This window comes from Canis lupus, chromosome 14 (assembly GCF_011100685.1).
Source record: "Canis lupus familiaris isolate Mischka breed German Shepherd chromosome 14, alternate assembly UU_Cfam_GSD_1.0, whole genome shotgun sequence".
NCBI lineage: Eukaryota > Metazoa > Chordata > Mammalia > Carnivora > Canidae > Canis > Canis lupus.
In genome coordinates, this window is record NC_049235.1 from 38,848,782 (window position 1) to 38,863,116 (window position 14,335).

Consider the following 14,335-nt stretch of genomic DNA (forward strand, 5'->3'; position numbering starts at 1 on the left):
AAATGTTCAGATACTCAAGTGTAGCCTCTGGAGGAGGCAGTTTCTTTCTTTCTTTCTTTCTTTCTTTCTTTCTTTCTTTCTTTCTTTCTTTCTTTCTTTCTTTCTTTCTTTCTTTCTTTCTTTCTTCTTTCTTTCAACTTTTGTATTTATTTTTGAAAGGGGGCAGGTAGGAGCAGAGGGAGAGGGAGAGAGAATCTCAAGCAGACTACCTGCTGAGTGTGGAGCCCGATGCAGTGCTCAGTCTCACCACCATGAGATCATGACCTGAGCTGAAATCACGTATCAGATGGTTGACTGATTGAGCTACCCAGTTGCCCCACTTGAACTGCACGAATAGCCTAGCCGCCACTCCGGCGAGCTGCTCGCTACATCTCTGGGGTGTCTTTAGCCCTCCACTCTCGGCAGTTCCTGCTTAAGCCTTTTGCAATGTCCTTGGAACCACGCGATCCCCAGCGAGCAGGATGGCCTGGACTGCAGCGGGCGGCTACCAAGCAGCGGCAATTCTTGAAGAAAGTTAAATAGTAAATAATAACTTTGTGCAGCATCTAGCTATGCATTGAAGTCTTTTTCTCCTCATCTGCTTTTTGGATTTGCATTTCTTTCCTTTTCTTTTCTTTTTTAAAGATTTTACTTATTTATTCATGAGAGACACACACAGAGAGAGGCAGAGACACAGGCAGAGGGAGAAGCAGGCTCCATACAACGACCCCGACCCCAACGTGGGACTTGATCCCGGGTCCCCAGGATCACACCTTGGGCTGAAGGCGGCGTTAAACCCCTGGGTCACCGGGGCTGCCCTGGATTTGCATTTCTAAATGCTTGTCTAGCCACATATATACATGCCTTATACTTTAAGCATGATGGCTAAGCACTTGGGAAATGGAATCAGGTTTGTTGGTTTTACATCCCAGCTCTGCCACTTACCATGCAGAGGTTGAAGAGGCCACATCACTTTTTGTTTATCTTTGGTTTCCTTATCCACAAAATAGGATTATATTTCCAAGTTATCGTAAGGATGAAAATGAAGTGATGTCAGGTACAGTGCTGTAAATGGTACCCAGAACAACATAAGCATCTTGAGAATGTTAGCTGCTGTCATTGTTATTTTCCACCTGTGGGCAGAACTACTACTTACTTAAAGCATGCATTTAAAAATGTATTTGCTTGAACATCAAAAGAGCCAGGACCAGAAGCCTGGTCTGTTATCTCCCAGATAAGTGCTTTTTCTGCTTTCACAGCATTTCCATTGGACAGATTTTGGGAACACGGCACCATAACATTTATACTCTGAATCCTGTCACTGCTCATCACTGGAGGAGTTCACCTTTCCATGTTACTTTTTCTGTTATTTAAGGAGTAATGTTTCCTTTTGTCTGTATTCTGGATCTTTTGCTTGTTCATTATCAAAATAGCTCTAGAAAAGAACAGGGGCTTTGAAAGCAAAGAGGCTGAATCCCAACTCTATTGATAATAGTTTTTGTGACCTTGTGCCAACCAGTCAGTTTCTCTGCACCTGCTTTGCCTCCTCTCTAACATAGGAATAATAGAATTCTGTGAGGGTCAGATTGAGATAAATATAAGGCAGCTAGCAGGGTGGGCAGTCATAAATTTTAACTCTCTTTCCTTTTGTGAAGTCCCTATCTGGATAGCTTTTCCCAAGGAGGAAAATACCTTGATGGCAGTTATTTCTGGTTGGCATAGAGGAGGAGGGTTCTAGCTATCATAACTCAAAGAAGATTTTGGGGTCATAACTATCATCATAGAATTTTAAGCTCAGAATAGGCCTGAAAGATCTTCTAGTTGAGACCTTCTGTATTGATGAGAAAATCTTTACCCAAAGAAGTTAGGGACTCTGAATCTTAGAGCTCTAAGACATTGGAGTAGCTACTCTAATTCAACTTACTTTTCTGATCTATAGAACAGAAGTCCTCGGGGAAGAATTGCATTATAAAATTCTTATTTCAGATTTAATCTTTTCAAAGATATTTATCCCTACTCCATGGAGACACAGAGTTGACTAAATATGCAAATCAAGTTTCTCAGCAATAGGTATGATCTTTCAGGAATACTTTTAAGAACCAAAAGGAGACAGAGGAGGTGGCAAGGAGAGGCTCTGAATGATGGAAAGAGCACTATCTAGCATGAGGTCAAAGGGGTCATGTCATAAGTCATTTAAAATTCTCCCATCTTGGGATGCCTGAGTGGCTCAGCAGTTGAGCACCTGCCCCTGGCTCAGGGTGTGATCCTTGGTCTCAGGATCGAGTCCCACATCAGGCTCCCTGCTTGGAGCCTGCTTCTCCCTCTGCCTATGTCTCTGCCTTTCTCTCTCTGTGTCTTTCATGAATAAATAAAATCTTAAAAAAAATTCTCCCATCTTGCGTTCTTCACCTTAAAATGGGGACTCTAATACCCACTTTCAAGCATAGACATGTGGATCAGATGAGATCACATAACTGGTAGCACTTTGGAAAGTGTAAATTGTTCTGGTAGAGTAGGATTATCACATTTCTTAGTGGCTGTGAATTAAAATTCTCACTTCAGTGGGTTCAGAACTTCTCAAAACGCTGTGCTCAGGTGCATATGAGAACACCAGAGAAACCTTAAAAATTCTGTATGTAGGTTTGACCTCTCTACTTGAACTCCAGAAAGTTGGCAATGTGAACTCAGATATGTCTCCATTTCTAGAAGTACAGAGTCCAAGGCTCTTACAAAAATTGCATGTTTCTTTTCTTTTGTATTTTTGGAGTCTTAAATCACAAAAGATCACTCAGCTTCCGAAGGGAACTCGGTGAATTATGATCTTCTGTGAACTTGCTGGCAATGGGCTCTCATATTAGAAGAGTTAGTGGTTGAAGATGACTCAAGAGTTTCTCCACACTGATTTGGGAAAGCTTTCTGAAAAATACCATCACATCTCTCTCCAGCCCTGGAAATCCTTGCTGCCACGTTTTGTCTGATCCCTCTGATGTATTTAGTCCCAAGGGTGACATAATGACATCACTGAGTAAATTCTTTCTAATTAACTGCCCAAGGGTAAACATAATTGAACTCAAGTGCTCCGTATTTTGAAGGGTGTGTACTGTTATCTCTGTATGATGGTATTGGGGCAAGTGAGTTCTAAACACAAACAGATCATTCTGTGTGCTGTTCACATCTTTGCCTCACATTACCTAATTCAACTTCAGTTACACTTCAGAGTAGAATAAATGGAAGTTCATGCTCCTAAATACACAATATGGACAGATGCACATATCAGTAGTTCATATTTAAAATGATGCTTCTGGCATTGATAAAAATGTACCTATGTGAGAAAAACTGAGTGTCTAATTATAATTGAAATATCTACAACAGTATAGTTAACTTGGATCAATTTTAGGTGAGGGATAGGGTTCAAAACTGCTTTTAGAATTAAAAATTGGAATTTTTTTTTTCTACCAGTGAAAGTTAAAACTGTGGAAATAAAGCAGTGGAGAAATAAATGATTCATCTAGTATCATTGGGGAATAGAAATGGGATTATATTTCACAGGGCTGAAATTTTGGGGGATTCTATTGTTTTCCGAAAAAAGGAAGGGTAGTTGGGTAGTTTTTTTCAAGCTCTTCCCCTAGTAACTCAGAAATTTATTAACCTGCTCATTAAAAAAAAATGATGTCTTAACAACCTAGTATTAATTAATTTATTTACTGTTATACTTCTTGGTGTCTGTCATTTTCTCTTTGCAATAGGTTCCCTAGTCAGGCCTCACTGAGTGACAAACTCAAATTTTGTAAAGACAAAATTTTTTCTTCTCTTTTATCTTATTAACTGTAACAGTTACAGCTGGTATAGTACATTTTGAAGTCACCTGGAAATTTATTATTGTCAAGAAAATTTTCTATTAACTTGTTCGGTCTCCTGTGGTTTATCAAACTCAGGTCTCTTCAAATGAGGTGAAAACAAATTCTGATTATGAATCAACTGATACCTTCCTTTGTGTACAAGAATGACAACTGTCTCTGAGGCCAGAAAGCCTTGTTCCCACACTCCGTAAAGTATGCACTGGCTTTTAGAAGGAGCTTCTTCTTCCTGTAGGGGACATGTTCCTTATAAAAGAAGGTATAGGAAGATGAAGAAGCAGAAACCCTGCCCCAGGATCTGCTGCTCTCAACCACTTTTATGTCCCACTTTTCTTCAGCAGTAAGATGTTCCACTGGTGGTCCCAGATGAACCATGCCTCCTGGTGCTCACCATTTATATATTCCTCTTCCATATTGACTCCAGACTTGGCCCATGCAACTTGACATAGACCACTTGGCAAGTCTTATCCAAGCAGAAGCTTCATAAGCACTGACATTTTACTCCCTCTTGGAACCGTGAGACCAGCATGCTGTGGGGAAGCCCGCACTAGCCTCATGAAGAGACCACATGAAGGAGAACTGAAGTCTCAGGCACTTAACCCCTGGAAAGTCATTTGAACTATCCCAGCTGAAGCCCCAGACATTGTGGAAGAGTGGGGAGCTGTCTCTGCTGTTTTCTGCTTGTTCTCATCCAAAAATGGTGAAAAAAAACCAATCTGTATTATTTTAAGCCACTAAATTTGGAAGCGTTTTTCTGTTGCAGTAAGTAACAGACAGATTAAGTATAAAGTAGCACTTAAGGGCTGGAATTCTGAAGCCCCCTTGCCTGGGTCTGAACCCTAGCTCTGTCATGAACCTGCTCTGTGGCCTTGAGCAATTTACCTATCACTCTGTGCCTCAGGTTTGTCAGTTGCAGAGTGACACTAATAGTAGTACCTAACTACTTCATGGGTTGCTGTGAGCATTAAATGGGTTTGTACATGCAAAAGCACTTAGATCACTACTTGCTACATAGCAAGCACTGTACATGTGTTAGCCGCCATGTTTCTAAAAAGAGGCTCTCAGAAAGACTGGCTCAGTCAGTAGCAGCCAAGGCATGTGAGAACAGAGGGACGTCCTCCATAACTGGCTTGTTGTGTGCAGTCACTGGAGTTGGTGCATTAATAGTGCTGTAATGAAGGGCTGTGATTCCTTCCAAGTCCCTTCCCTTTTGGAGACTGTTATGTTTCAAAGGAGGGAGACCCCTATGTGGTTTTGTTAACACGAAAAGGAAGGTACAAGGCCTGAGTCCGGGTTTGGACTTGCCCTGGTGGATTTAGCATTGTTCTGGATTAGCTCCATGGTGTTGAGTAAGTTGAGTGAGTAAGTCACTTAGCCCATGTGGACTTCAGTGTCACATCTGTTAAAAGAGTGAGGGTCAGACTTGCTGGCCTCAGAGTTCATGGTGCTCTTTTCTAATGGAATGATGATAGTTCATATGTTAGGTGGGCCTAATACCTAATGAGGAGGTATTTGGGGCAGATGAGTACCTCATACTCCTTAGATAATGTCAAAGACGCACTACAGAAACCATACCCTGCCCCCGCCCTACCCAGCATATAGAATTGCTGTCTCCTAGCCTAGCACATGCTCCTGCTTCAGCTATCCTTACATCCAACTTCAGTATCTATATCACCTCCTTGCCTGAGGCAGCAACATGCCTCATTGACCATTGTATTCTCAGGGGCATTACTTAGTAGGCACTCAGTAAAAATATTTGATAAAAGAACAAAGTAAATCACCCATGATTGTCCTGCTTCACCTCCCTTGTCTTTCTGTTGACTTTCAGGAGGCAGAAGATGCTGGGAGGAAGGTGAACAGCCCTAGAAGAGGCCTAGTAGGGCAATGAGGAATTGGAAGATAGTCCTCTGGGACTTTGAAAAAAGGGCAGATTGCTCCCACTCTTCAGAATGTTCTAGTTCTCTGTAGGTTCAAGGAAAGGTCTTTGGAGTTCTTCAAATACAGAGTTAGGGTTGATAAAAGCCCAATGTGAAGTATGTTGCAGGAGCAACCACAAAGCTTTCAAGCTCAGGTCTTTCCTCTCCCTTGTACAAGACCACATATGCAAACCTCAGCCTGATCTGGCCACAAAGAGCAGCGAGCACTTTACAGCATGTGTTCTGTTGATTGAGTTATTCTCTTTACGAAGTCTACTTTGAATGCTTCCATTCAGTAAATTTTTAATAGATACTAAGCCTCATGCTAAGGGTCTGTTAATTTATTTATTCACTTATTCATCTATTTCCAGTGTTCATAGGACTTTCGTTGGGTCTCATTGGAAAACACAGCAAAATGCTATTATGAAACTCTGCATTATTTTACCAACCTGTTCTGTCAAACTTAGTATTCCCATGTGAGAATTCCTTCTGACATTTCTTGGGACATTTATATCTTTGTCCGAATCCCCAGAAATATGCTGATTGCGTGTTATGTGTCAGGCATTTTGGTAGGCACTGGGCAAGGACTGTAAATAAGACATTATCCTTGTTTTCACAGAGTTTGCAAAGTACGTCTTTTAACCTTCTTGATAGCGCTACATATAATTGTTCTTCCCATTTCACAGAAGAGGAAGTTGAGGCAGCAGTGGACATTGGTCTGTATGTCCTTCTTTGGTCTGTATGTCCTTTATTATCAGAGTTGGAGATAATTCAACAAGACAGCTTTTGTTTTGAATTCAGTGTATACATTTCCACAGTCTAATCTGTACTCTGTGAGATAATATTCCATTTCCTCGCTGCTGGGGGGATTTGGTGCTCCAGGTCACCTGGCCAGGATGATAAGACAAGTGAGGAAAGCATGCAGTCCCAAATGATACGTGTGGTGTCCCCACCCTAAGTTCTTGTTGCTAACACACCCTATGTGTTTGCTACCTAGGGAGCTTTTTGCTGAGACTTGTTCTGACAATGCTGAGCATAAGATTTGAAAAATTTATAAAATGAACATCTGTGAAATTATGAAAAAAATCTGGATTCATTTTCTGCTTGAATAAAATCCCGATGTTTTTGTTTCTTTTCATTTTGTATGAGAAAATGCATACCATGAAATTAAGACCAAAGACAACATAAACATTCTGGGATGTTTCCCTCATCTTCTCCTGTTTGGGTAGTCAATAGACTATTTTCCAAGCCTGCTACATTAAGAGCATAATATGTGTTTTGGGAGGAGGGGGTTTGGTTTAATTTCTTCCCTATATTTGTTGAAAATATGTTACATGTAAGGCACAGTGTTCTGTGCCATAATGGATCATTCGACTTTCAGGAGAATTGGCAATGACTTTGGGGGAATATTGGCAGCTCAGGTGTGTGTGAGCAGAGCCTTGAGAGCCAGTTGGCTTTCACTAGGTTGAGATTTTGTATGGATGGACACCCATTCTCAGGGCAAAGGTATGGGGCAGAAAAAAATGCAGTTTGTGTCCAGACACTAGTGTAGCAGGCCTGGAGCTTCGAGGTCATGGGACTGAGGAGGAAGGGAGAGAGTCTAAGCTGATTGGGTGGCAAAGTAGACTGCATTTTGGATGACAGTTGAGGAAGGAAATGATTCTGTTACCTAGTAAAAGGGAACAGTTGCAGCAATAGCAACAAGGAAAAGGGGGAGGAGGAGGAGAAGGAGGATAAGTAGTCCTTCCTGGTTTGTAATCTCTATGGAAATGTTTACAACATCACATGAAACTCACTTTGGGGGACAAAGATTTAGAAATACAAACAAATGGAGAGTTTGCAGGACTTTCAGTTTCTAGCTTTTCCGTGGTCTCCTGGGGGTGATTCAAATGGGCTATGCATGGCCAGAAAGACCAAGAAGGTCCGGTTCAGTCCTTGGTTGGGTTTGTAAAGGCTAAGTCCTTCCTTGTTTATCACCCAGGTTTGAGCAGACGGGAGATCACTCTAGCTGGTCTCTGGTACCCAGACACTACTTTCCTGTGGTCCCATTCTGCACTGGATTTGTAGGCCCCAGCCTGAAACTGACTTCAGTTTCCCAGAGATCTGACCCACCAAGGGTCACCAAAGCTTTGCAAGGCTCTCTGAGTCAGCAGTTGTCAAACTTTTTCTGTTTCTTTTTTAGTAGCGGAACTGTTCTTTTTAAACAAACAATAAATTCTTGGAAAAAGCCAGCTATGTTAAACTGATAGATGTAGCACTGCCGGCTGAAAGTGGAGATGAGGGGCTGCACGAGTCCTACCCCTAGGCCCTCTTCTGGTGTTCCCTGAGTTCAGAGGGTTCTGTGGAACATGATTTGGACCCCCTGTTCTAGTCCCAGTCTTGCCAAAATCAGCTCAGTGACCAGAATGAACTGGATGCCAATGAAGTCCCCAGAGGTTTTGGTATTAGGGAAGAAAGATGCTGTTTGTATGGGGCTAAGGGGGGGTGAGGGTCGGAGAGCTAGTGGTGAGGTTTAGGAGAAAAGATGGCTGATGCATCGTTTTTCCATGCTCCTTGTATTTTTGCTGGGCACCATTTGGAAATACAGCAAAGTGCTATTATGAAACTCTGCATTATTTCACTGATCTGTTTCCCCTGTCAAACCTAGTGTGTCCGTGTGGGAATTCAGCTCCAGCATTTCTCAGGAAACTTATGTTTTTCTAAATCCAAAGAAAAAACTGTCAAGAAATTGGGGAAAAGGGAAAAAAGTGTAATTCCCCTGTGAGAGTTAAAATTTGGTGATCAACAGAGCAACTACTGATCAGAAGGAGTCCATGGACATCAAATTGAAAGTGAGAGCAGGAAACATTAACATGTGATTTGGAGGTTAAGGTTGACATTTCCAGGAGCCTGGTGAGGAGCATAAAGGAGAAGTGTCACAATCTAATCAGCCAGGCTTGCTTGTAGCTGAGGCCATTATCAGTATGTCTCTATGGGCCAGTCTGCTGCTAATGGTGACTCATTCTTGCAAATAAAAGAAGTATTAATAAATTTATATGTATAGTATACTTTCTACAAATCTTATGAGTGGTGTTCCAAGAAATAATGAGTTTTGGAAGCAAAATGAGATCTTAAATTGGCAATATAGACTTTGATTCTGTTTAGTGCTATTAACTTTGCTAGGAGATCTGAATGTTATTTAAATACTAACCAATAATGTTTGCTGATGTTTTCCAACATTCTAATATTTTCTATAGGCTACAGTTTTTTGTAAATGTTGCTAAAGTTAATATTTCTTATTAATTAAATAATGTTTAAGATATCCATGATAATGAGTCAAGTGTATGAGGAATTTTGAAAGGATTTGGGGAATTCCAGAGAATTCCTGCAATTCTAATTTTATATCCTGAATTCTAACTAATATCTGTAAGGAATTTGGAAACAAGTTGGTTACAATCTTGGACTTGAACTATCATTGATCATTTAAGTGGTCTCAAATCATCGAGATGGATCAAACTTGATCCATTCTATGACAGTGAATTAGCAAATATTTCTCTTTAAATCTAACTTGAAGCTTGCATGAATATTTACAATTAACTTAAGAAATAGGGATCTTTTAACTATTAAAAATGGAGGGTTCCGAGTTTTTTTTCCTGAAGAACGGATGAGTTCTGTAATACTCATAAAGCTTTCATACAAAATGAGCTCCTAAAGTCGCTTGGGAAGTGTATATATTTACCTGTGATGTGTGTATGTGTGTGTGTATTCACAGTGTAAATAAAGACAGCCAGGCTTCTATCCATCTGAAGTCAGAAAAGCAATACTTTAAAAAAATATGTTGATTTCTCCTCAGTTCTGAGTCACAATATGGAGTTTCAACATATAAATGGTGAACATAGGAACAATTCAAGCATTGGGTTGAATTATCCTTGTGATTTGATTATAATGTGCACGTTTGAAGTAGAACATTTATCATATGTCATTGCTTTTGACTGGCTTTAAACCACAGCTCTACTAAAGGCTTTTTATTAAATAGGTTTTAGTTTGATCATAAAGCAATTCTGCTTCCTGAAATCTCATTTGTCCAGAGGAGCATCACATATTTATACTTAACATTTTGGGGTCAAACAATGGAAGGAAGGTGAATGCTTGAATTATTGCACTATTTATAATCAATGGTTGCAATAAAGCATTATCTCTAAACTTGACTATCACTGAATATGGTCTTCAAAAATATATTGGTCTGTCTGTTTTATAGCTGGGAGAGATGCTGTGTTGACTTTTGCTTCTGCCAGAAAAGGAAGGAAGAGATTTCTATGATCTAAGTTGGAGTCTGGATTAGATGGAGAGAATGAGCTTAAAAATAAATTAACTGGAACTCTGTATTTACATGACTTTTGACACCATTTGCCAAATATCCCACCAAAAGTTCTAACACTTTCAGGTCAGACTTGAGATTTAGGCTTAGTCAGCTACTTGTATCATGCAAAAGCCAAGAATTAAACTTGGGGGGAGAATTATCCTGACTAAAGTCCGTCAAAGATGTTTCTAGATAAGGAATGGTTTTAAGACAGGGTAGAATGAGGAAAAAGTTTTACAGAACTTGCTCACTGTTACAAAGCAATAAAATAATGGTATCTTTACTATTTATTTCTTTGAAGATATGCTAGTCAATTCAACCTTTAAATGAATATGAACAGATCGTGAACAGAAATCTATTACAAATTATTAAGTATTTATTATCTATCATACCACAGCCTTTAAAAAATTTCAGTATCATCTAATTTTCAAAACAAGAGAAGGTTATATTTTGTGAACAACTTGCAATTCCTTTTGATAGTGATTGGAAAGCCCCTAAACATCCCTGGATCAGAGTAGAAAAACTTAGAGCTAAGAAATCCTTTCCGTATAGTTTGGGGTTATAGTGGGGGTGGGGATTACTCTGTTACATATTTCTGCACTTTAGATGGATGCAGTAGACCAACCTGATTCAATCTGTTTCACATGTTAGGAGGGGGGAATGGGAACTATGTTCACTGTAATAATTCTTTTTTTTTTTTTTAATGACAGACTGTGGATTTCAGAGCAACTAATTTCAAATCACTAATTTACCAACAGGATATTACTTGAATGGTCAGTCAAGGACAAAAAGATGTACTCTGAGTCAAAGAGCACTCAATCACCTTCGGTTCTCTGGGGAACAATGGGAGTTGTAAATAGGCTGAGAAAGAAAGATTCAGATAGACATAGCAGATGAGGGGAACAGTACTTTTCTCCCCATTGGAGAGAAAAAACATCCAATTAGAAATAATGGAATTATGAGCTTTTTAGACCAGGAAGTAATAAGAAGCTTCATTTAATCCATTATCCCTGGAAGATGCCCAGTGGGGAAGAGTGGTACTTTCTAGGACAGGCGTGGATCTTCGTTTTGTTTTGCAAGATGGTGAGAGAGAGGAAAGAAAGGTGAACATCCTTTTTCTCTGTGTGTGGGCTCCATAGAGCTTCCAATACTCACCTCTGTTGGTGGCTGCCAGGGGCATTAATAGCATTGCTTTCAGGCTCTTGTAACCTTGAAAAAAGGGGGTCACCAGGAAACACTTTATTTCTCGGGAAGACCCAGACACCCAAACTTACAGGCCTTGCTCTTCCAATTCAGCTGTGGCTGGATATGAGTTCAGATACAATGTCAGAGTAGGCATCCAAGGATGTGGCAAAAGGGGAAAGGGACCTAAAAGTCCGATCTCCTTGCCATAAGGCCCATTACAAAGCTACCTTAGTTTAAAAGAGAGAGTGGCAAGAATGGTTAAAAAATCAACATGAAAATATTTTAATGATGTCAAATATGATTTAAATTAATGTCCTATCAAGATTTCAGAAGTATAAATATTTTTTCAATGAAATGCACAGCATAGTTCTCATGTTTTCCTCTCTGCCTGCTCACATAATTCTTTCACTAGGAATTATGAAAACAGGAGGAGAATTTTTTTTTTTTTGCATTTGTTAGGTGCTAGAGATCCCTAAAACATGGGTTAGACATCTATGGATTACTTTTATAACATGAACCAGACCCACCCTTTTGATCCAAAAACACAGAGTTGGCATTTTTCCCCTCAGTCAGATACTGTACAGGCTAATCTAGAATTGAATATATCTTGGCCAATGTGACAGGCTGATGAGCTTATTTTTTGTTCTCAATGCCAACAAAGGGCAAAAAATATTTGCTAATTATATAAGTTAGGGTTCAGGGAAAGTAACTATAACCAGGAGTCCCCAAAGTGCAGCGAGTGACCTGGACCAAAGCTTTTATGATCTGGGCTGATGGGCAGTTATGCTCCATGCAGCCACTCAGACATTTATTTTAGTGCCTGTCTTATTTTTACTCTGTCAGAATGTGGGGGCATTAACTTTGTCTACTAAACCAAAGCCATGTCATAGATGTTTATATTCCAGCTAATGGGACGGAGAAAAATCAGAAAAATATCCAAGGCAAGAAATTTCCTTCCAACCAAGTGAGGCATACAAAGCCCACATCACCTTTGTTTCACATTCTTCTGACCAGTACTTAGTCACTTTCATTCCATAGATACACCTGACCACAAAGGAGGCTGGAAAATGTGATCTCTACCCAAATGAGTATATGCCTGCAAGAGAGAACAGTAGGAAACAATTATGGAGACTTTGTTGCCATTATTCTAAGGTGGCTTAGAAAGAAAAAAAGGCTTCTTTTTTTCCCCATGATAATTATTTTAAGAAAATCTTACAATAATTATGTTCTGAAGATCAGCATGATCATCTGTTTTTCCAGTTTCTCTAGGATATTTGAGCTTAGCCACCACTAATTACACCCACATACACACACACAGAGACACACACACACACCAGACAACAAAACAAAAACTCACATGAAGCAAATTTGAAAACATAAAGCCATGGTGTGAGTTTGACCTTCCTTAGAAAGGAATCTAGTAGAAAGAGGCCTTGATGTGTAATCAGGATCACAAAGATTTAGATCCAGCCTTTATTCATTCGATAAGTGACCCTGAAAAAAAATAGGTGACCCTGAGTAAGTAACTTAACTTACCCAATCTTCATCTATAAAATGAAGAGATTGGACTTGATCTATTTCGGCTTTGAAGATTTCATTTACTCTTAAAAAGATGTCATGAACTCCCACATGATAATTCTTGAGCATTTAGAATCTGTTGACTGAAAAGACACAGAATGAGAAAACAGTAGGATTAATTTAGTAGCATTTTCATTTCATTCATCTATTGATGGGTGCTTAGGTTGCTTCCATATGTTGGTTATTGTAAATAATGCTGCAATAAACATAGGGATGGAGTGTATATGTCTTTTCAAATAAGTGTTTTCATTTTCTTTGGATAAGTACCCAGTAGTGAAATTTACTGGATCATATGGTATTTCTATTTTTAACGTTTTGAGGAAACTTCACATTGTTTTCCACAGAGGTTGCATCAAGTTACATTCCCCCAACAGTGCACAAGGGCTCCCTTTTCTCTCCATCCTCACCAACACTTGTTATTTCTTGTTTTTTTGATACTAGCCATTCTGACTGGTGATATATCATTGTGGTTTTGATTTGCATTTTCCTGATGATGAGTATTGACATCTTTTCATGTATTTATTGGCCATTTGTATGTCTTCTTCAGAAAAATATCTATTCAAGTCTTCTGCTCATCTTTTAATTAGATTGTTTGGGGTATTTTTATCAAGTTATATATATATTTTTTTTCCAAGTTATATAAGCACTTTATATATTTTGGATATTAACCCCCTTAATCAGATATATAATATGCAAATATCTTTTTCCATTCATTAGGTTGTCCTTTTGTTTTGTTGATGATTCCCTTTGCTGTGTAAAAACTTTTTATTTTAGTGTAGTTCCAGTAGTTTATTTTTGTTTATATTTCCCTTGCCTGTAGAGACATACTCAGAGGAAATAATTTATCCTTTGTCTCATGAAGAATCCACTGGTAAGACCTAATTCCTTAATTTTTCATAGCGTGGTTAAACCGATCCCACTTTTTTCCCATTTCCATTTTTATTTTTTTGAAATGAGTTTCTTTGAGCTCAGTAAAGTTTTGATTCATTATTTAGCTGAGTTCCCCTTTCCCTTTTGGCGTATATCAATTCTTACAGATAATTTCTGCCTTTGTGAGTTTTCTTTTGTGGCCATTATTTTTTCCAATTCCAGTTTCATGTGTCAAATTTTGCAGATCCTAATTCTGGGGAGGAAATTTAATTCCTCTATCAGTTTAAATCCATACTAGTCTTGTCTCATGCACTTTAGCATTTACTGATTTTGATTTTGTTTTTAATATTTTTATAGACTCTTTTTGTCTTCATTTATTTAATTTTCTGAGTGTTTAAAAAGATGTGACTGTTTACTATTTTGGTCTATTTTACTGTGCAGTTTTGGCCTTTGTCAAGCTTATGTTATTCATTATGCACTGGTTAATTTTAGCATCCAAAGCTAAGATCACTGATAGAATAAAAAGGCCCAGGGTCAGGCTGCATGGTAGGATTAACATACTGCAGGCCTATGGTTGAGTCCATATATCAGGAGGGAAAGTCTTCCTTTGT

The 14,335-nt window shown here is 39.1% G+C and overlaps 1 long non-coding RNA gene across 2 annotated transcripts in view; it reads right to left on the bottom strand.

Annotated features, from left to right (window-relative positions):
* Nucleotides 1-6,189: 6,189 nt before the first annotated feature.
* The window catches only part of LOC106559716, a 29,170-nt gene continuing 21,024 nt past the window's right edge, over nucleotides 6,190-14,335 (bottom strand). Inside the window, exons 2-5 of one of the 2 annotated variants that reach the window (XR_005369206.1) lie at nucleotides 12,813-12,937; nucleotides 12,266-12,372; nucleotides 11,247-11,300; nucleotides 6,190-6,639 (exon numbers count right to left, since the gene is read on the bottom strand). This is a non-coding gene — a long non-coding RNA (uncharacterized LOC106559716). Of the gene's footprint in view, nucleotides 6,640-11,071; nucleotides 11,301-12,265; nucleotides 12,373-12,812; nucleotides 12,938-14,335 lie in introns of those variants that run through there. The other variant, XR_005369205.1, reaches the window with a different exon arrangement.